The sequence below is a fragment of the Elephas maximus genome, chromosome 13 (genome assembly GCF_024166365.1).
Source record: "Elephas maximus indicus isolate mEleMax1 chromosome 13, mEleMax1 primary haplotype, whole genome shotgun sequence".
NCBI lineage: Eukaryota > Metazoa > Chordata > Mammalia > Proboscidea > Elephantidae > Elephas > Elephas maximus.
Window position 1 is genome coordinate 49,098,114 of NC_064831.1, and position 21,898 is coordinate 49,120,011.

General features: G+C 39.9%; 1 protein-coding gene across 9 annotated transcripts in view; it reads left to right on the forward strand.

The window, feature by feature from the left end:
- RNF111 (ring finger protein 111) overlaps positions 1 to 21,898 on the forward strand; it is a 130,273-nt gene that overhangs the window by 27,609 nt on the left and 80,766 nt on the right. For 2 of the 9 annotated variants that reach the window (XM_049905958.1, XM_049905957.1), the window contains exon 1: positions 13,591 to 13,957. The exons of the other annotated variants lie outside the window; for them this stretch is intronic. The gene's annotated coding sequence lies outside the window, so the exon portion shown is untranslated. Of the gene's footprint in view, positions 1 to 13,590; positions 13,958 to 21,898 lie in introns of those variants that run through there. 9 annotated transcript variants of the gene reach the window in all.

Genomic DNA, 21,898 nt, shown 5'->3' on the forward strand with positions numbered 1-21,898 from the left:
TCCAGGTTTAGAACATTTCTATCGCTCCCATGTAATCCCTGTGTCCATTTGCAGCCAATCCTTGTTCCCACCTCCAGCCCAGGCTACCACTAATATGCTTTCTATTTCTATAGATTTGACTTTTTTTGAAATTTCGTATAAATGGAATCATACAATATGCGTATGCATCTGGCTTCTTTCACTTAGCATAATTTTTGAGGTTCATCTGTTTTATAGCCTGTATCAGTTATTTGTTCCTTTATATTGCTGGTAGTATTTCACTGTGTGGATATACTACATTTTGTTTATCCATTCATCAGTTGATGGACCTTTGGGCTATTTCCCTGTTGACTATTACAAATTGTGCTGCTAGAACATTCATGTATACGTCTTTGGACATAGGATTTCATTTCTCTTGGGTAGATATCTAGGAGTGGAATTGCTTCATCCTATCATGAATTTGAAGTTTTGGTGGCACAGTGGTAAGGGGCTTGGCTGCTAGCCAAAATGTTGGCAGTTCTAATCCACCAGCCTCTCGTTGGAAACCCTGTGGGATAGTTCTACTCAGTCATACAGGGTCGCTGTGAGTTGGAATCGACTCTCTGGCAACGGGTTTTTTTTAATCATGAATTTATATCTAGCTTTTTAAGAAACTTCCAAAGAGTTTTGCAAAGTGGCTGCAGCATTTTATATACCTACCAGCAATGTATCAGGGTTCCATTTCTCTATGTCCTGTCCAACACTGGTTATCTGTCTTTTGCTTATAGCTGTACTAGTGGGTGTGAAGTGGTGTCTTATTATGGTCTTAATTTATATTTCTCTAATGACTAATGATGCTGAATACCTTTTCATGTGCTTATTAGTCAGTCATGTATCTTTTTTGTTGAATATCTATGCAAATCTTTGCCCATTTTTAATTGGATTGTTTATGGGTTTCTTTTAAATGTGTAGCAGTCCTCTTTTTTACTTGTGGAATTTCTAATTGGTCCTTTTAATATCTGTAAACTCATTTCATTTCTGCTTGTTTGTTTTTACAATTTCTTGTTTTTCATAAATATTATTTCTTCATTTATCTCTTTGAGGATCTTCCCTATGATTGTTTTTTTCCTTTCCTTTTTAGCTTTTTATTATGGGAAATGTCAAACATACACAAAAGTAGAAAAATAGTTCAATGAGCCCTTACAAACTCGTCACTCAGCTTATTATGACATCTCTGTTAAGGTTGGTTCTCTAAAATCTTTATCCTAGGCTGCTCAGGATATACCTATTGACATCCTTCCCACATGTAACAAGCATCCCCGTATAGATGGTACTGTTGGAATAGTAGTGCTTGTTATGTCATGCAACAACTCGTCTCTTTCTGACTAGGAGTAGAGTCTTCTAAAATCCATGGTCTAGCCTTCAGACTTAGGAGAAGCTGTACCAGCAGGACAGGAAGGGATGGTATATGGAGAGTTATGCCTATAGAAGAACCCTTCTGAGAAAGCCCCTCTCCTGACTTGGTGAAAAAACAAGTGTCTGTAAACCTCCTGAAAGGTTTTTGTAGGAAGAAATTGATGAGAGAATTTATTCCCAGGCCCACACTTCAGCTTCTATGTAGGCCTCCCTTTCACAGGTTCAGTTTTAGCTGGGCTCATCTCTTTTCTTAAAGACTTATGCAAGGATTTCATGGGGATATACATTTCCTCAGCTTCCTTCCCTTCATGAAACTCAACATGGTAATTATTGTAGGTATACAGTTCAGAATATTGTCTACTATGTAAACACAGTGTCCCTTTAATGATACTTCTTTCCAGTCTTGATATAATAAAAATGTATGCTTCTGAGACATCGTACCTTATTGACACTGTGCATCTTGTAGCTGATTGCTTTTCCTTTCTGGCTTTCGCTGAAAGGAATCTAAAGCAAACTTTGTGGCTCATGTCTACAAATTGTCCAGCATTCTGTGGTATGGATTTCTGTGTTATCATTACCTCTGCCTAAATTTTGCTATTCTCACTTATTTTTCCTTTCATTTAAAAAGTCTTAACTCATTTAGACTTTTACGCTAATGATTACATGTATTTATGTAAGCTATCACAAATCCTGTCATAAAATATAGTTGGGGATGTTCGCATAAATAAGTAAATGTAATAAATGATGATTTATTTAAAGTGGCACTTATGGCAAGCACTGGTGAATATTTCACGTTTTAAAACACTGTTATAGCTTCATATCTGTAGACTGCATCCCTACCCTCATTTCTTCATTCTTGAAACTTAAGTTTTTGTTGCACAAACCAAAAGTGGATCAGTTAAAAGTATTGCTCCTAAACTAAAATCTCACCTTTGTCTTCTTTTCTCTGGCACTTAATATTCACCTTGGACAAATAGTTTAACTTTTACAACCTAATTTTCTCATTTATAATGGCATGAAGCTTGCTTCGCTTAATGACTGGATCAGTTAAGGGTGACAGGACCTCTTGATGAAAAGACGTGGTTGATTATTACTGCTGATTGATTTGCCCTGGAACAGAGTGAATAAGTTGCTGGGCCTATCCGGGGCTTACGTTCCTCTAATGGAAAATGGGATTTCTGAATTAGATGATCTTTAATACCCTTTACAACTCTTAATGGATTTATTCGCTAAGCATCATACGATGATGAGTACAACAAAGGACTTATCATTTAGAAGGTCACAGCAGAGTGAGAGAGAGACAGAAGGGTAAATGGATTAGTTAAATAAAATGCCATAAGTGCTCTAACAGAAGTTATCAACATAATTTTATTGAGACACAGGAGGGAAACATGGGCCCCAATACAAAAGCCAGAGGAAAATTCAGAGGTCTAGATACTTGGTTTTCTTTGCTCCTGGTGTTAGGGGAAAAGGATTTTAGTCTTTTACTGTTTAATACAATATTAGCTATAGGTTTTTCATAGATGCCATTTTTTAGACTGAGAAGTATTTTTCTACTTCTAGTTTGCTGAGAGCCCTTGGGGTTGCACAAGTGGTTTGTGATCAGCTGCTAACCTAAAGGTTGGCAGTTTGAACCTACCCAGCAGCCCCATGGAAGAAAGTCCTGGCGAACAGCTTAGTAGAGATTAAAAAAAACCCGAAAAACCTATTGCCATTGAGTTGATTCCAACTCTAGAGGACGGAGTAGAGCCACCCCATAGGGTTTCCAAGGAGCAGCTGATGGATTCAAACTGCCAGCCCTTTGGTTATCAGCCGAGCTCTTAACCACTGCACCACTAGGGTTCTTAGTAAAGATTATAGCCATGAAAATCCTGTGGAGCAGTTCTACGCTTAACGCATGGGGTGACTATGAATCAGAATTGACTCATTACCAACAGTTTTGTTTTTTTATTGTATGCAATATATAGTGTATTTCTATTTTTATATGTAATATACAATATATATTGTGTTTCTGACAGTATAGTATTCCTGTAAGGATGGACAAGGACATCAGTGCAATAGAAAATAGAGACCAGAAACAGACCTATGCATGTCAGACATGGCACTCTGGGGAAAATGACAAAGTTTTTGTCTAGTCTGGCCCTTTTTTTCATTCCTTGCACAGGACATGCTTTGACCTTTAAATTTTAGAACTCTTCTTCAGTTTTGGGAACTTAAAAAATTATTTCTTTCATAATTTCCTCTCTGTTTTCTTTGTTCCCCCTCTGCATCGTGTACTAGATGTCGTACCTGTGTAATTCCTCCTGTAAACCTCTTACCTTTTCTCTCGTGTTTCTTGTCCTTTTAGTCCCATGTTCTGGAAGGTTTTCTTTCCTTTGTTGTTCAACCGGACTATTGGATTTTATTTTACAAATCGTAATTTTAATTTCCAAATATTCCTTGTTGCTTTTTTCCTAACATCCTTTTCCTGTTATGCAGATGCAGTGTTATGTTTGATTTCTGAGCATATTAAGAAGATTACGTTTTTTCCCTTCTTTTGTTGAATTATCTCCCTTTTCTGTAGCCATTTTATTTAGGATAAGTTTTTTATTAAATATAATGAAAAAAAGGATTTATTCGTAAAAGACTCTTATTGTGGTATATATATATGTAAGAAAACATTTGCTGTTTCAGCGTTCTGCACATGTATAATTTACTGACATGAATGGTATTCATCGTGTTGTACAACCGTCACCATTGCCCATTTCCAGCTTCTTCCATCACCCTTAGCTGTGTCTCCTCAGTGCCTCCTAAGCAGCGAGTCACCTTTTCCTCCTCCCTCCTGCCTGCCCCTGGTAACCACTAATAAACTCTGACGTCTGTACATTTGCCTATTCTAGATATTTCCTATCAATGAGATCATAGACTCTGTCCTTTTGTCATTGAGTTATTTCACTCAGCATGATTCAAGGTTCAACTATGCTGTAGCATGTATCGAGACTTCATTCCTTTTTATGGCTGAGTAATATTCCAGTGTACATATGTACCACATTTTGTTTATCCATTCTTTTGTTGATGGACATTTAGGTTGTTTCCATTTTTTGTTTCTAGCCATATTTTAAATGTTTATGTTGTTATCTTTCATGTTACAAGTTTACCTCAACTGCCAGTGTCTCTTGGTTATCTATAAATACTTAAAGGTCAGTTAATATAAAAACTAAATATGAAGTCTGTTTAAATGGATGCTTCTTACTGCCAGGCAGATATGGGCAGGTGGGGCTTAAAAGTATTGGAATGTAAAATCTTTCTTGTGGGCTGCCATACCAGCAACTCTAGTTCTCAACTAGTTTGATCTGTTTCTTTGCAGAACTCCTGGCCTTTGTTTTTAGCCTGGAGTTAAAAGTCGAGATACCGTGTATTCTGATATGGGGTAGAGGGATGGAAGGTTTGGCTGTGTCACATACAGACTTATAACTAATCTCTTCCTTTCTCGTTTCCACATTTCATTCTTGGCCTCCTTGGTATTGGCCTGAGTCTCTAACCTCTCTTGCATTCTGCAGAGTGTATCAGCTCCTTCCTGGGTGTAGGCCCCTTGACAGTGTCTTAGGCCATTTCTTTTTTCACCCTGCAGTATTCACTAGTTCTGTATTTGATGTCTGCCTTCCAGATATTTGTTGGGATATCTCACTTGCCAATGGCCCTGTGCTCATTTTCTTTGTTGTTTTGAATTTGCACCTTTTTGATTCCTTTATCATTTGTTGTGCTCACTGAAGAGAGAGATGATAAACACCTTGGTCAGTCTACTGTCTTCTAATGGAAAGGAAAATTCAGTTGAATGATTATTTTTAGAATATTTGCTGCATGAAGATCCTCTTAGAGGCATATGTTTGAGAAAAATTGCCAGAACTTTAGATGTTTTGAAAAATGACCTTAATACTGAGATGTTTAAATAACTTTGCTTCAATAGGTGGCACTCTTTCCTAGTTTAACCAAATCCTAAATGTGTTCAGAGGGTTCATAGTAGAAAGATTTTATTTTTCTGTATAATTCAGCTTAGCATGGATTTAGAATTTGGTCACCATCAAATTTGATAAATTAATGTTTTTAGAATTTAAAAATATTTGAGCATATTAAAAATGGAGATATTAAACTAGAATTTCTAAATCATCTTCCCAGATAGCAGCATAGTAGTGACTTAGTCTCAGTCAAAAGTTAAAAAAGAATGAAAAGCTTACCAGAAGCACTGAGTACTAAAGGAATTCAGGTTCAAGCTGATAATATTTAAAAATTCCTTTTAAGTACATGGGCAGTTTCATTTCACTGTCTTCTTTCGTCTTCTTTTTCCTTTACTTTTGAATTGCACCCAAGTATATCAGTCTTTCTAAAGTACTTTCTAACCTTTAAAGTGAACGAAACATAATTTGCAATCCTGTAACACAAAATCATAGTCAAGGTAGACTTTAAGCAATTGAGTAAGCACTAACGCGACTTGGGGAGACATTTAATGTTTCTGGAAAATTTTATAGGATCTATAATAACAAGGAAATGCAGAGAAACAGCTTTACTTCTTGTTCTGAATTTGCAAATAATTTGCTGGTATGTAAATCACACTTGAAATTGTAATATTCACAAGGACCACATACATTTTACTAGGTCTGAGAAAAAACAGGAAATGTTAGCACTCTAAAGGATTTTGGAGGTTATCCAGCCTCACTTTTTCAATAATCAGAAACGTGTGACATTTTTTTATTGCTAACTCTTTAGAAATTATAGTTTTAAAAACAGTATTACAAAAGCATTCCAAAGGAAAAAAAAAATTAAAGCAACTTACTTTGTCTAAAAAGCTCAGTAGTAAACTGATGGCCAACTTTGATAAAATGTGTAAGAATGCTGCCATTTAACAAACTGCTTGTGAGAACGATCGCCAGTCATCACACACCGGTTGTGACTCTAGGTTTACATCACCAGTGGTGGATGGTGACTTTTTCTTTCATTTTTCTGTGGTTTTGTTTTCTTACAATATACTTTCACAGAACCAGCTGACCCCACACATGCCCAGAACTTGGTGAGATAGCTCAGAATATTTCAGGATAGCTTGGGGTTTCAAATGCTCATCTCCAAACTTCCAGGCATCCTGTGTCTCCTTTCTAGGCATAATTTGTTTACCTTAGTTTTTCAGAAACTGAGTCACAGAGGTAGTATTATTACTTTATAATTCAAATACCTCTTGAAGTTTGCACTCCGAAGACAATCAGAGAAGCTTATAGAATGATAAATACTCATCAAAATTTTCTTCTCTTTTGAGCTTATCTTTCTACCAAATGGCCCATCAATTTTTCAAAGTCTATGATACCATTAAGTTCAAAACAGCTTAGTAGTGAGAAGTAAGTGCTATGTCTAATCAGTCAGACTCTGTATAAATATGTATATATATATATAGCCATGCGTCGCTTAACGTCTAGTGAAATAGGATGTCGTGTGATTTGGACGTTGCCAAACACAGTATATTTAGCAAAGCTGTATGGGATACTGCAGCGTACCTGTGTTGACTAAATGGCCCAGATCCTGTACACATACAGTACTGTATTTCAGCTAATGCATCTGGGGAGGTAATATAGGTTGTTATGTACTGTATCACTGTATGCCTGGGAGCACCAGACACCTCCTCCTGCTCAGACGCCTGGGTCCCTGTTCCAGATCCCTCCTGCCCACCCAACCTCAGATGACCATCTGTCCAAGGCCTCGGGTCCCTGCTGGAGTGCTCGCAACCCACCACACCTGCCGGATCACCCAACTGACAGCTCTCAGCATCTGGTCACGTGGAGCCCCCCGCCGCCATGCTCTCCCAGAACCTGGGTTCTGGCTCCAACCTCCAATCCTGGCCTGGTGCTGGGAGCCTCCTGCCACCCAGCACCCCAGCATCCTGCATGCCCTTTCTGATGCCTAGTGCCCACAGCAGGGCCTGCTGCTCACTGCTTGGAACTGCCAGGAAGCTCCACTCGGGGTCAGGCAGCACGGGTGTGCATGGACCTGGAGAAGTCCCCACAACCGAGGGAGAAAGCAGCTTGAGTCACCCCAGCACAGGTACCAGCTCAGCCAAGAGACACACGTATTGCCTGCGGGAAGCTGCTTTGTTTGCTACCTCAGGCTACGTCCACCAAGGTCCATTCCCTGATTGGGATTTCTGAGCTCTATTATATGCCTTATAGTTATATGCGGTGGGACATTGCCCTAACAGACACGTGGCCCAAGACTGTATGTATATATATATATATATATATATATATATATATATATATATATATATATGTGTGTTTTGTTTGGAATACCTGTTGAATAATTCTGATCTTTCTGCAGAGGAGTGAAATTTGTTTACGGAGAGATCAAGTGGTTCTGGTGGTGCAGTGGTTAAGCACTCAGCTGCTAACCTGAGAGGCCAGCAGTTCCAACCCACTGCTGTTTGGCCTGCTTCCATAAAGATTATGGCCATGGAAACCCGATGGGGCAGTTCTTCTCTGTCCTACAGGTCACTGTGAGGTGGAGTGAACGCAACAGCAGTGGGCTTGGTTTGGTTTAGGGGGTACTGGGCAGTGTCTGGAGCTCTGCATCCTATTTTCTCTGTCTCCATAGTTTTCTCCACTGAGCATCTCTGTATTTTTGTTAGCTTTCACCCTTTCTTTTTTTACTGGCTCTTTCCCTTCAGCATACCAAGAGGACTCAAATCTCACCCTTCTGTAACTCCATGTCCTGCTAGATGTGTGTCCGTCTTCCTTCATTTACTACCAAATTCATGAAAAGGTACTTGTCCCTGTCTGACTTCATTGCTCAGTCCTTTCTAAACCAGGGTTTCTCAGCCAGCCTGCTATAGACTTTTTGCGCGAGACAGTTCCTTGTTGTGGGGGCCGTTCTGTGCACTGTAGGGTGTTTAGTAGGACAATTCATTGTTGTGGGGGCTGTTCTGTGCACTGTAGGGTGTTCAGGAGGACAATTCCTTGTTGTGGGGGCCGTTCTGTGCACTGTACGGTGTTCAGTAGGACAATTCCTTGTTGTGGGGGCCATTCTGTGCACTGTAGGGTGTTCAGTAGGCCAATTCATTGTTGTGGGGGCTGTTCTGTGCACTGTAGGGTGTTTAGTAGGACAATTCCTTGTTCTGGGGGCTGTTCTGTGCACTGTAGGGTGTTTGGTAGGACAATTCCTTGTTGTAGAGGCTGTTCTGTGCACTGTAGGATGTACAGTAGGACAATTCCAGACATTGCCACATACCCCTGGTGACCAAAATCACCCCCAGTTGAGAACCAGTCTTCCAAACCATGTGAGACAGCTACTGAAATTGCTCTTGTTTAGATCCCCAGAGACCTCCTTATTGCTAAACGAATGGGCATTTCATACCCTTGATCACTGTTGAAACTCTTCTGTCCCCGGGCTTGTTATCTGTACCTTTGGCCTTTCTCTTTTTGCTCTGGCCATCTGTCTCCTTCTGTGACTTCTTTTCATTCTTCAACTTTAAACATGTTAAACATCCTCAGATCTCTGTCTCCTGTCACTTATACTCTGGGTGACTTCACCAAAATTATTGCTTTAGCTACCGGTCCATATTCCATTTTCATTCCAGACCTCTCTCCTGAGCTCCAGCCTCCAGAAATCTTGACTTTGGGTAAATATTAGACACCTCAAAGTCAACTTGTCCAGAAAACAAGTACTCATTTCCTTTCTCTTCTTTTCTTTGCTCACCCCTTCCCCAACCAAAAGTCCCGAACCCAAAAAGTTGGGTTTTGCAGCCCATGTCTTTCTTGAATGGCACAATAACCCAACCAATTACCTAAAGCCACCAACCTGGAAGTCCCTGAGATTTTCCTTCTCCCTCACTCCCTGTGTCCACTTAGACATTTGATTTTCATATCTCTTGTATCTGTCTTTTTCTTCTCAACCTCATTTCCACCACCCTCATCACCTGCCATCTGAAATGGTCTCTCTCCCTCTACTATTGCCCTTCTCCAAACCTCACACTACCCTGCTTATGGAACAGTGTCTCTAATAGTCAAATTTGATTGTTATTCCCCTGATTGAGTTTCTTTGATGGTTTCCCATAACGTTAAGCATATAAAATAGTTGAAATTCTTAATCCTAGCAAAAATGAGGAAACCTGGTAGTGTAGTGGTTAAGTCTATGGCTGCTAACCAAAACTTGGCAGTTCAAATCTACTAGGTGCTCCCTGGAAACTATGGGGCAGTTCTACTGTGCCCTATAGGGTCTCTATGAGTTGGAATCGACTGAATGGCAAGGGGTTGGGTCAGGTCAGCAAAAAAAAAAAAAAAAAAACCAGTGCCATCGAGTTGATTCCAACTCATAGTGACCCTATAACCTTCCTTAATTCTTTCCTAGGAGTCCCTGGGTGGCACAAATTGTTAAGTGCTAGACTACTAACTGAAAGATTACTGGTTGTTCATAACCACTCAGGGGTGCCTTGGAAGCAAGGCCTGGCAATCTTCTGAAAGGTCACAGCCTTGAAAACACTATGGAGTATACAGTTCTACTCTGTACACATGGGGTGGCCATGAGTCAATAGACACAATGACAAAATCCTTTCCTGTCTGCTTATCTTCCCTCATCTTGTTAGTTCCCAAGCATGCCACATTCATTAGATCCTTAGGGAATTTGTTTCATGCTGTTTATTGGTTGCTGTAGGTCGGAATCACCTCGATGGCAGTGGGTTTGATTTGGTTTGGTTTCAAGCACAGGATTTGATAGCTTAGCATGTGCTATCTTTCTGCCTGAAATGACTTTTTCATTTACTTGATTTAACTGTCTTCTCTCATGTTGCCCAATTTAGTTGAAGCATCACCTCCTCTACCTTTGATTCAAGTGTTTCATCTTTGTGTTCTTCAAGCATTATAATACCGTACCAGCTCTCCCACATGATAGTATAAATAATGTATTTACTTTCTGGGTCCCCTCGAAACATTGCAGGTGGGGCGATGACCATGTACTTAACACTCCAAGTGCCTTGAGCAGTGTCTAGCTTACAGCCAGTGCTTGATAAATGTTTGTTAAACAAATGAATGAGGTGCTAGAAACCCGGACTGGTACAGATTATGCAAAGGAATGGGTTGATTTGAAAGATATTTAGGAGAACTTATGAGTCGAAATCGACTTCATGGCGATGGTTTTGATATTTTGGTTTGGTTTATTGATTGGTTAGAGGTAGGGAGTGAGGAAGACGGAGTAGTAAAAGATAACCTTTAGTCTTCTGGTTTTGATAACTTGGTGCTATTGACTGAGACAGGAAAAACTGAAATGGATGGGGTGTGACTATAATATCCCTACATTTATTTATTTATTGTCGACAGGACGTGTTAGAGATGCCTGCAGGACATTATATTGGAAATGACATATCCAGGGTCTAGATCATCATGTCCAAAAGAGATATAAAGTGAGCTACAAATGTAATTTTAAGATTTTCTAGGAGCCACATTAAAAAGGTAAAAAGAAACAGGTGAAATTAATTGGAATAATAGTCAACCCAGGGTTTCTCAATCTCCGTTCTATTAACATTTTTGGCTGGATAATTAATTCTTTGTTGTGGGGGGTTATCAACCAAGCATGCTTAGCAACATCCTTGGCATCTGCCCACTAGATGCCACGCCGCCACCCTCTCCCTCAGTTGTGACAATCAAAAATATCTCCAGACATTGCCAAAGGCCCCCTGGAGGGGGGCAAAATTTAATATATCCAAAATATTTAGTTTATGTCCAAAATATTATTTCAACACGTAGTCAATGGTAAAAATAGAAATATTTTACAATCTCTTTTCATATTGAATCTTTGAAACTGGATGTGTATTTTACACTTATAGCACTTCTCGATTTCTGCTAGCCACAGTTGAAGTGCTTAACAGGCACATGTGGCTAGGGTCTACCTTATTGGAGAGCACAGGTCAAGAGCTCTAGAGGAAATGTTAGGGCTAGAAATATGGGTTTGAGAAGTCATGAGGCAGCAGTTAAAACCGTGGAGTAGATAAGATATCCCAGGCAGACTATATTTGGAATGAGACAAGAGGAGGACTGAGGAAGAATCTAGAGTACTGCCCTTGTAGTTCCTCCACACAGTCTGCTACCCTTTCTTGTTTATTATTATTTTAAATATTACTTTCTCTGAACAATGTGGAAAACATGAGTGAACAAAAGAGATGATAAGAAAGATGAGTTGATGGCAAAGGGAAGGAACATTTAATTGGTAAGTGATGTTAGGAGTAGGAGTCCCTGGCTGGTACAAACAGCACTTATCTATAGGCCAAATGTTTCGCTGTTTGAACCCACCCAGAGGCACCTTACGAGACAGGCCTGGAGATCTGCTTCCTAAAGGTCACAGCCTTGAAAATCTTATGGAGCAGTTCTACTCTGTACACATAGGGCCACCATGAGACAGAGTCACTCAAGGGCAACTAACAACGTTAGGAGCGTTATGTAAACTGTCTCATTTTATCTCACAAGAAACATTTGAGGTACGTAACATTATCTCAATTTAGAAAATGAGATTTATAAAGGTTTAACAAATCAATCATTAATATCACATGCAAGTAAAATTATGCTGAAGATAATTAAAAAATGATTGCAGCAGTACAACAACAGGGAACTGCCAGAAGTTCAAACTGGATTCAGAAGAGGACTTGGAACAAGGGGTATCATTGCTGATGTCAGATGGATCTCGGCTGAAAGCAGAGAATACCAGGAAGATGTTTTATTGACTATGCAAAGGCATTCGACTGTATGGATCATAACAAATTATGTATGACATTAGGAAGAACGGGAACTCTAGAACACTTAATTGTGCTCATGAGGAACCTGTGAACAGAACAAGGGGACACTGAGTGGTTTAAAGTCAGGAAAGGTGTGCGTCAGGATTGTTTCCTTTCACCATACCTATTCAATCTGTATGCTGAGCAAATATCCCAGAAGCTGGACTATACAAAGAAGAATGGGGCATCAGGATTGGAGGAAGACTCATTAATAACCTGCGTTATACAGATGACACAACCTTGCTTGCTGAAAGTGAAGAGGACTTGAAGCACTTAACTGATGAAGATCAAAGACCACAGCTTCCAGTGTGGGTTACACCTCAACATAAAGAAAACAAAGATCCTCACAACTGGGCCGATAAGCAACATCATGATAAATGGAGAAAAGATTGAAGTTGTCAAGGTCTTCATTTTACTTGGATCCACTATGAACACCCATAGAAGCAGCAGTCAAGAAATCAAAAGATGCATTGCATTGGGCAAATCTACTGCAAAGGACCTCTTTAAAGTGTTGAAAAGCAAAGATGTCACCTTGAAGACTAAGGTACACCTGACCCAAGCCATGGTGGTTTCAGTTGCCTCATATGCATGTAAAAGCTGGACAATGAATAAAGAAGACCAAAGAAGAATTGACATCTTTGAATTACGGTGTTGACAAAGAGTATTGACTATATCGTGGACTGCTAAATGAACGAACAAATCCATTTTCGAAGAAGTACAACCAGAGTGCTCCTTAGAAGCAACAATGTGGAGACTACCTCTCACATACTTTGTACATGTTATAAGGAGGAATCAGTCCCTGGAGAAGGACATCATATTTGGTAAACGAGAGGGTCAGCGAAAAAGAGGAAGACCGTCAACGAAATGGAGTGACACAGTGGCTTCAACAGTGAGCTCCAGTGTAAACTATTGTGAGAATGGTGCAGGACGGGGCAGTGTTTAGTTCTGCTGTATATGGGGTCGCTATGAGTTGGAAACGAGTCCATTGCACCTAACATGCGATTGTACAGCCAGAGTTCCCAGGATGTTAATTACCACATATTTTCTGGTTCCGGAAGCAAATTCACCCTCACAGTGGGGTGCAGTGATTTTTGTCATTAGTGCGTATGATTTGGGTACCGTTTGTTATGCAAGACATCAAACCGTGATGCTTTTAAGGGTATGTAAGTACACACACAAAAAAAAAATTTCTGCGGCTAGTTGTAATTTTTAGTTAGGAAAAATTAACCAAGATGTATTCAATATTTGACATGAGTAACGAACGGATATAATGAGCTTTGTGACACCATTCGGCTTCTCGGGCAGCACGAAAAAGTGAGTACGAAGGGGGAGGGGCGAGCGAGGGGGCGGGGCAGGCAGGAGGCAGAATCTGAGCAAGCGCTGAGGGAGGCGTGGAGGTTCCTGCGCGCTCTCGCTTTCCGGACTGTCGTAAAGCCCTCTAAGTGTCGCGCGCGCTCGGTAGGGGAAGGCTAGGTTAGGCGGCGGCGGCCGGGGAGCAGTAGCAGCGGCGGCTCGGTGGCGCGGTGTTCGGTGCGGGCAGGCTGAAAACGCCCGCAGCCCCGGAGGAGTTCCCGTGGGACCAAGTTAGGCATTCCGAACCCACGCCGGGTTGACCGGGCCGAGTCCGGGCGCCGCCGCTCCTACAGTTGTGGCGGTGACAGACGCTGCTCTTGGCAGTAGGGGCCTGTGAGGCCGACGTCCGAGGCGCCGGTCGCCGACTCTCGGCGCATCCCCTCCCCCTTCCACCGCCCGTCTTCCTTCCCGGGTCAGTGGTCCCGGACCCCGGGAAGACGGGGGCTGATGACTGAGGTGAGGGCCGGGGGGAGGGGAGGGGAGGGTCGGGTCGGCGGGCGCGCGTGCGCGGTCGGGGGAGGGGCGGGCCGGGCCGGGCGGGGAGAAAGAGGAAGGGCTGCGGCGGGGAGGCCGGGGTCGGCGGCCGGTGGGTGGCGGGCTGCGGCGGCGGCGCCTCAGGCCGGGGTCTCCGCGGGCGGCCTGCTCGTGTGCGGGCGCAGCCGGTGTCGCGGACACACCCACGGCTCGGGCTCCGGCTGGGCGAGGGGATTTCTGGGCCGTTTTCGGCTCTGGCAGAGTCTTCGGCTGGGGGCCGAGGCGGGGGCGTGCGTTTGGACAATGGACTGATGGAGGTAACCCGGGCCGGGGGCGTCGGGGGGCGTGAAGTCCACCCTGACGCTTAGGGAGTTGCCCTCTGTGGGATCAAGGAAACCAAGTCCTCCGAGCTCCAGGAATACCGCCGCGTCAGATTAGTGTGGAGTAGGCTTGTTAGTCATTAAAAACGAAGCTTGGTTATTTTTATTTTTGCCCTTTGATAGTTAGCAAGAGTCAGTGACAATCTTGTGAGGGAAATATCTGTTCTGCACTGCAGAGTAAGAGGTTTGTCCCGATAGTTCTTAAATAGGTTATAGTAGACCTCTATAGATTTTTTTAGCCAAGTGTAAGTTTTAACGTTAAAAAAAAAAAACACCAGGAAGTATAAGATTTTCATTTAATTTGTTGTTTGTAGTGTGGACTGACCCCGTTGTATTGTTGTAAGCTTTCCTGTTTCTTGATTTATGTGCAGTATGAATTTAGAACTCCTGAGTGGTCAGATGCCAGCTGACATGGGCTTCATTTTATAGGCGTTGTTAGAGCTTTTGAACCTGACTTAATTCAAACTTTATTTCATTTGGTACTTTATCTTAATTTTCTTGTTTTAGGGCCAGTTCAACCATAAAGAACAGATTGGGGATAGATAAGCTAAGTTTCCTTTTCCTTTCCCATTTCTGTTTTTGTGTCATTGCTTGGAAATGGTAGAAGGTGATTTTGATGTTACATAGAAGTTCTGTAATACAGATTTTATCTAGCTTTATTGGGACGAAAAGGTAAATTTCTGTGGTTTGTTACTATACTTTTTTAGCAAAAATTTTCATGTCAGTGTAAAGCATACTTTTAGTACTAAACAGTACTCTTTGGTTACGTTTTTGAGACGAACCAAATGAGAAAGAAGGCCTTTTCCTCTGAAAATAACCTTGAATTAGAATTTTTTTTTTAAGCCTTCAATTCTTATTTTTCTCACTGTCTTGCCCTTTAACCTTGTACAAATGACTTTATCGTCTTTCTCCCACTCGCTTTACCACCTGAGATTTCCTGTAATATTCTAAGAACTGGTGAAGTGGTTTACGAATTAGTCTCAACAATATTGTAGGAAAAGTAAGAAGAGTAGTCTGTTCTTGTTCTTTGGGGACACAGTATCTTTCGTATTTGGATCCTTTTTCTTACGTCACTTTTTTTTCCTTTTGTTTGGTGTCCGTTGGCCATTTCTTCTTTCATTAGAAATCGTTCTGGTTCTTGAAGACAAGTATAGTGAAAATAATTTCATATTGGCGGAAAATGCATGGAGGTCACAACTTGAAGTTTCTAGACTTGATGAATTTCACTTCAGTAATGTATTCTTCAGTTCTACGAATAATTGAGAAATAGCTATGTGATGTTTAAAATAAGAGAACAGCAATTTACAAGTCTCAAGCAAAGGAATTATCAGTTTAGCAGATACTCCTTGTGTTATTTTATCTTTAAATTTTCAACTTATTGAATCAAATCAGTTATATTTTAGATGTTTTATTATTTTGTCAGAAAGGCTTTTCCGTATCATGCTTTCCTTAAGGCATAATTTTATTGTCTCTGTTTTGACAGCTGCCCCCGCACCCCATGGGTTAGGGCTTCAATAAAAAAAAAAAAGTCCTAAGATATGATAGTAATTAAAGTATGTTATAACTTGATATTAACATTCTGAGGGTGGCATTATCTTATGAAAGAGTATGGGCTAGAGACTGTTTTTTTTTCTGTTTTGACAGCCAACCCCCTCCCCCCCCACCACCATGGGCTAGGGCTTCAATAAAAAAAAAAAGTCCTAAGGAAAGATTAAAGAAATGATAGTAATTAAAATATGTTATAACTTGGTATTAACATTCTGAGGGTGGTATTATCTTATGAAAGAGTATGGGCTGGAGACAGAAAATCAGAATTTTAGATCTAGCTTTGCTTGCTATTCATTAGATCTTTGACTTTACTGTTAACCCTTCCTGGGCTTCAGATCTCTTGCAACTGTTAAATGAGAGGTTTGGAATAGGAATCTCTGGTTTTCTCTAGGTCCCACATTTAATGATTTGTATTTTTAGTTACGTGTCTTTGGTATTCATTTCTTTGTATCCATCATGATCAGATCCCCCAAAGCAATGTTACACTGGGAGTATAATTTTCTTCATGGCTCAGGGCGCTGAAAATGAAACTTTTTGTTATTCCTGGTGAGGTTTTTTAATATCAGCCTGAACAGTTTGTTTTTCTTGCAGAAGTCGTTGATCATTTTTGTTGGAAGTCTAGAATTGCATTGAATATCTTATACCTCTGTTTTTTCTTTCCTGCATCCCACAGATTCCTGGTAACAGCTGGCCCAGGTTTCCACTGGTACTTGATTTGTACCATTGTGTGAGGAGTGAGCTACAAATGTTTAAAAACAAATACTAAGCTGAACCTAAGTTTTAAATAGAGGTACTGCATTGTTTTTCTCAGTCATTCAATAAGTATTGAATGTCTCATATTCTAGGCGCTGTTCTCAGACTTTGGGATTCAACAGCGAAGAAGACACACTGCCTTCATGGAGCGTACATTCTATTGGGGGAAGACAAACAGAATAGTCTTAGGTAGTAATAAGTCCCAGGAAGAAAATAAAACAGGACAATGTAACAGGGAAATTATGGGGATTGAGTGGTTAGAGAGGCCTCTTTTTTCAGTAGGTAATATTTGATTTGAGATCTCAGTGACTAGAAAGAACCAGCCAGAGATGTTCTGGAAGAAGAGTGCTGCAGACAGAGGGAACAGCAAGTCTTTGTATTGAATTTGACTCTATAGGATCCACAAGTATAAATTACTCAGTTTGTCGGTTATCTTTTTTCATAATTGCTGATCAAACCAAAACCAAACCCAGTGCCGTCGAGTCGATTCCGACTCATAGCGACCCTATAGGACAGAGTAGAACTGCCCCATAGAGTTTCCACGGAGCGCCTGGCGGATTCGAACTGCCTACCCATTGGTTAACAGCCGTAGCACTTAACCACTATGCCATCAGGGTTTCCATAATTGCTGATACTAAAAAAAAAAAACCAAACCCATTGCCGTCAAGTCAATTCCAACTCATAGCAACCCTATAGGACAGAGTAGAGCTGCCCCATAGGGTTTCCAGGGACTGCAGACCCTTTCTGGTTAGCAGCAGTAGCTCTTAACCACTATGCCACCAGGGTTTCCAGTTACTGATAGACAATGTGAAAAGATTAAAACTATTTTACCTGTAGCAACCAAATGTAATGTCAGTCTTGTTTAAATCCTGACTCAATGAAACCAACTGTTGAAAGCCATTTTTTAAACAGTTGAGAGAAATCTGTGGATGGGCTTTAGATGATCTCGAGGTGTTACTGTTGATTTTGTGACGGATAATAATGGCGTTACGTTTATGTAAGAAGATGGCAATGTATTTTAGAGATGGAAACTGAGAAATGACAAGATAAATGTGGTATTTTTTAATTTAGGGCAGATAAAACAAGGTGGGAGAGTTGAGATTGTCGAAGCAAGTGTGGTAACAGTCTTGGTAATTGTTGGGGTGATGGGTACGTGGCTGTTAATAGTATTCTTTGCTTTTTTAAGGTTTGGAAATATAACATTTAAAAATTTATTTAAAATAATTTATAGGAGTACCATTTTTAGGTGTCTCTCCTCTTTCTCCCAATTTTGTTAAAATACAGTGTTTTGTTCCTCTTGCTGAATGTTTAGCATCTGCTATTTTTCAGGCACTCTGCCAGGGCTTGAGTTATAGCAAAGAGCAGAATCTTACAGTGTATTTATGAAGGGCTTTCAGTTTGCTGAGGAAAGAGAGAGTCCCTTAGTGTGGACCATAAAAAAAAAAAAAAAAAGTTAACACGAAAATCATATGTGTTAACCTTTTCGTGTTACATTTTCTAGCCTGAGGAGAAACAGAAGCAGCAACTTAGTTCAGTGTTTAGGTGGCTGAATACTTAAAAAACATTTTTCCCCTTCTAGGGAATTGAAAATTTAAGAAACTGCCTGGGACTGTGTGACAGCTGAATCACCGTTGTAGTCATTTTCCTTATTCATATGTGCTGTAGGGTGTCAGAATAAATCACTTATTTCCACGACATTTGACATCCGTATTTGCTTTCATTCAAACTTATTTTGAAATAATTTCAAACTTATAAAAAAGTTTAAAATATAATACAGATAACTCTTGAATACTCTATTCAGATTCACCAGTTTTTAACATTTTGTCACATTTGCTTCCTCATTTTCTCTTTCTGAATCATTTCAGAGTAAATTACATGCATTGTGCCATTTGCTTCCAAGTATTCGCTGAGTGTTGTATTCTTTTATGTTACCACAGTAAACCAAAAAACCAGACCCACTGCTGTCAATTCTGACTCAAGGCTACCCCATGTGTTACGGAGTAAAACTGCTCCATAGGGTTTTCTTATTTTTTTTTTTATGGAAGCAGATCACCAGGCCTTTCTTACACTCTGCTCTTGGGTGGGTTTGAACTGCCAAACTTTAGTAGCCGATCGCAGACTGCTTGCACCACCCTTTATTAATATGGTAGAGTTACCAAATTGAGGAAATTTAACATTAATACTATGCCTTTACCTAATTTGTAGGCCATATTCCATTTTTGTCAGTTTATCCCAATAATAGTATTTGTCCCTTTATAGGATTTTCCACACCTTCAGTCCAGGATCACAGATTGCATTTAATTGTCACATCTTTCTAGTTTCCTTTGGTCTGGAACAGTGCCTTAGTCTTTCCTTGTTGTTCATTGCGTTCAAATTTTTGAAGAATATAGGCCATGTGTCTTATAAAATATTCTTCAATTTAGATTTGTCTGATGTTTTCTCATAATTAGATTCAGATTATGTATCCCTAGCTAGGGATTTTGTATCCTTTCCAGGTTTTGGAGGCATGATGTTGGTCTGCCCTTCTTTGGTGATGTTCATTTTAATTATCTGGCCATAGTGTGGTCTGGTTTCCCCACTGTATAGGGGTTACCTTTCCCTGTGTAACTAATAAGCAGTCTGTGGGGATAACTTCAAGATAGTGCAGGTGTTCTTCTCCTCATCAGACTTTCCGGTTCCTCATCTAACTTTTCTCCTTTTGATTTAGCTGCCATCGGTGATTTTTGCCTGTACTGATCTTTATTCTGATGGTTGCAAAATGATTATTTTCTAACTCCTCCATCCTCTCCACCTTCTCAGTAGGAAGGGACATCCCTTTACCTGTCTATTAATGACATGGCCTCATGCACTTCCTGTTTTATTCAATGGGTTATACTCCGTTACTGCTTTTATTTATTTTGATACTCAAATTGTTCCCAGATTTGGCCGGTGGGAGCCTCTTTCCACTGGCTTCTGTGTCTTTTTACATACCCCCATCGTTTTATTTATTTATTTATTTTTGAGTATTTCCTTTCTGGCACAGCAAGATGCTCCAAGGCTATCTGTATCTTCCTTGACTTAACCGTGGAATCAGCTGTTTCTCCAAGGAGCCCTGGTTCTTTTTAGTTTAGAATCCGATTTACATTTGAGGTACCTAATTACGTATAGAAATAATCTCTATGTTCCATCGTCAGAACATCCTCTGACATACAAAATTTAAATTTGATTTTAATAGTAGGTTTATATTTCTATGAAGATTTTATTTGTATATGGAGTAATCACAAAAGATTCCAAAATTTATATTTACCATAAAGTAACAATTTTATTCTTTTGTGCATTTTTTTCAAATAGTGAGCTTATGTACTTTGATCTTAATTGTGATTGTACAAAGTAGAATAAGAAAAATATGGTTATTTTCCTTTTTCACTGGAGGATTTAACCTCTTAACTGTTAAAAAACACTACAGGTGTATGCATGTAACTACCTTAACGAAGCCAGCAGACATTCTGTTCTGAGGGAGATTGTTGCTTTTAAACCAGCTTTTTAAATGAAAACATTTTTTAAAATTTAATATATAACATTTCACATACATGTGGAAACTCACAAGTTACCCCAGGCAGCCGTTGTTATAAACCAAAAACCCAGTGCAGTTGAGTTGATTCTGACTCATAGCGACCCCATAGGATGGAGTAGAACATACCATAGAGTTTCCAAGGAGCGCCTGGCAGATTCGAACTGCCGACCCTTTGGTTAACAGCCGTAGCACTTAACCACTACGCCATTGTTATTTCATGGTGTAATTCACATCCGCTCTCTCACCTGTGTGTGGGTATTTGGCTTATTTATGTATTTTTCTGTTAAACCTAACCAATTATGAGTATTTGTCTAGGCCTGAGTATTTATATTTTGTGTTCAAAATATAAAAATGTTTTGAAATGATTTTTATTTTTGAATCAATATGTGTACATGATTTGAAACGTCAGTTTCAAGAGACTTGATGAAGAACAACAGCTCCTGTTGCCACCCTCCTTAACCCCAGTTCCACTTATTTTGTTTCTGATATTTACCTTCATATTTCTAAATGATATGTTTGTATATCTACTTATTTACCAACTTTTCATGTCTGTTTTTTAAAAATGTAATTTTATTTTTTAAAAAGCAATACATACAAAGGATGTCAGATTCACACAGCGCAAATGGTGTACAGGGAAAAAGTCAGTCTCTTTGCTACCTCTGTCCTCCCACTATCCAGTTCTTCTCGCTGGAAATACGTGCCTTTTTACCATTTTGTATGTATCTCCGGAGCAGCGGTTCTCTGTGGCCTAACGCATTCTGGAGGGGATCTCCAGGTGTTGCACACAGGCATGGTACTAAGGTTTTGTTTGGTACTTTAGCTGTGTTGGTGTTTGCACTGGTGGTGCGGTGACAGTGGTGGATAAAACTGCTGAGCTACAGCATAACTCAAGACAGTGGCAAAAAGTATCTAACAGTCATTACATTCTTCACACCACATGTTACACTTTCACTTCAGAATACCCTTTATGAAGCAGTAAACATTGTAAGTTTTGTTGATCTTGACCCTTAGTACATGTTTTGTTAATACTCCATGTGACCAAATAAGATAATTTCTGCCAAATACCAAAACATGATGCTTGTCTCGAGGAACTAGCAAACAAGCCTCTTTTTTCGTGGAACATTTTTAATTGAAAGAATAAACTATAGTTATTTAAACTTGGGTGTTTACAGATGTTCTCTCAAAAGTAAATGAAGTAAACCTGTCACTTCAAGGAAAACAGCTGTAGAATTTACCAGTGATAAAATTCAAGCTTATGAACAAATTAGAATTTTGGAAAACATATCTGCCAATGTGAGCTAGGCAGCTTTTCTAGACTTTTCTGATGAAACTGGTGATGATGTTAACGAATGTGATTTTTTAAAAAATTTATTGTTTATGGGGAAAGTTTATTCAAATGTGATTTTTTGCTGTTGTATAACATGTCAGTGTTTTGAAGAGGTGCATAGCTCCGTGAACCACGATGTTACAGAGCCATGCGTGGGCAAAAGATCTGTTAAAGTGCAGGGTAGACCAATAAATTTTTAATGAAGCGGTATGAAAAGTTTTATTATGGTTTCAAATTCAAAATTGCAACTATTATGAAACTAGTCAAGTTTTGGGGTAATGTCAAAGAGGAATAATATCTACACTTAAAAGGCCATTAAAAATATTCTTTCTTTTTTCAATTACATATTTGTATGAAGCTGG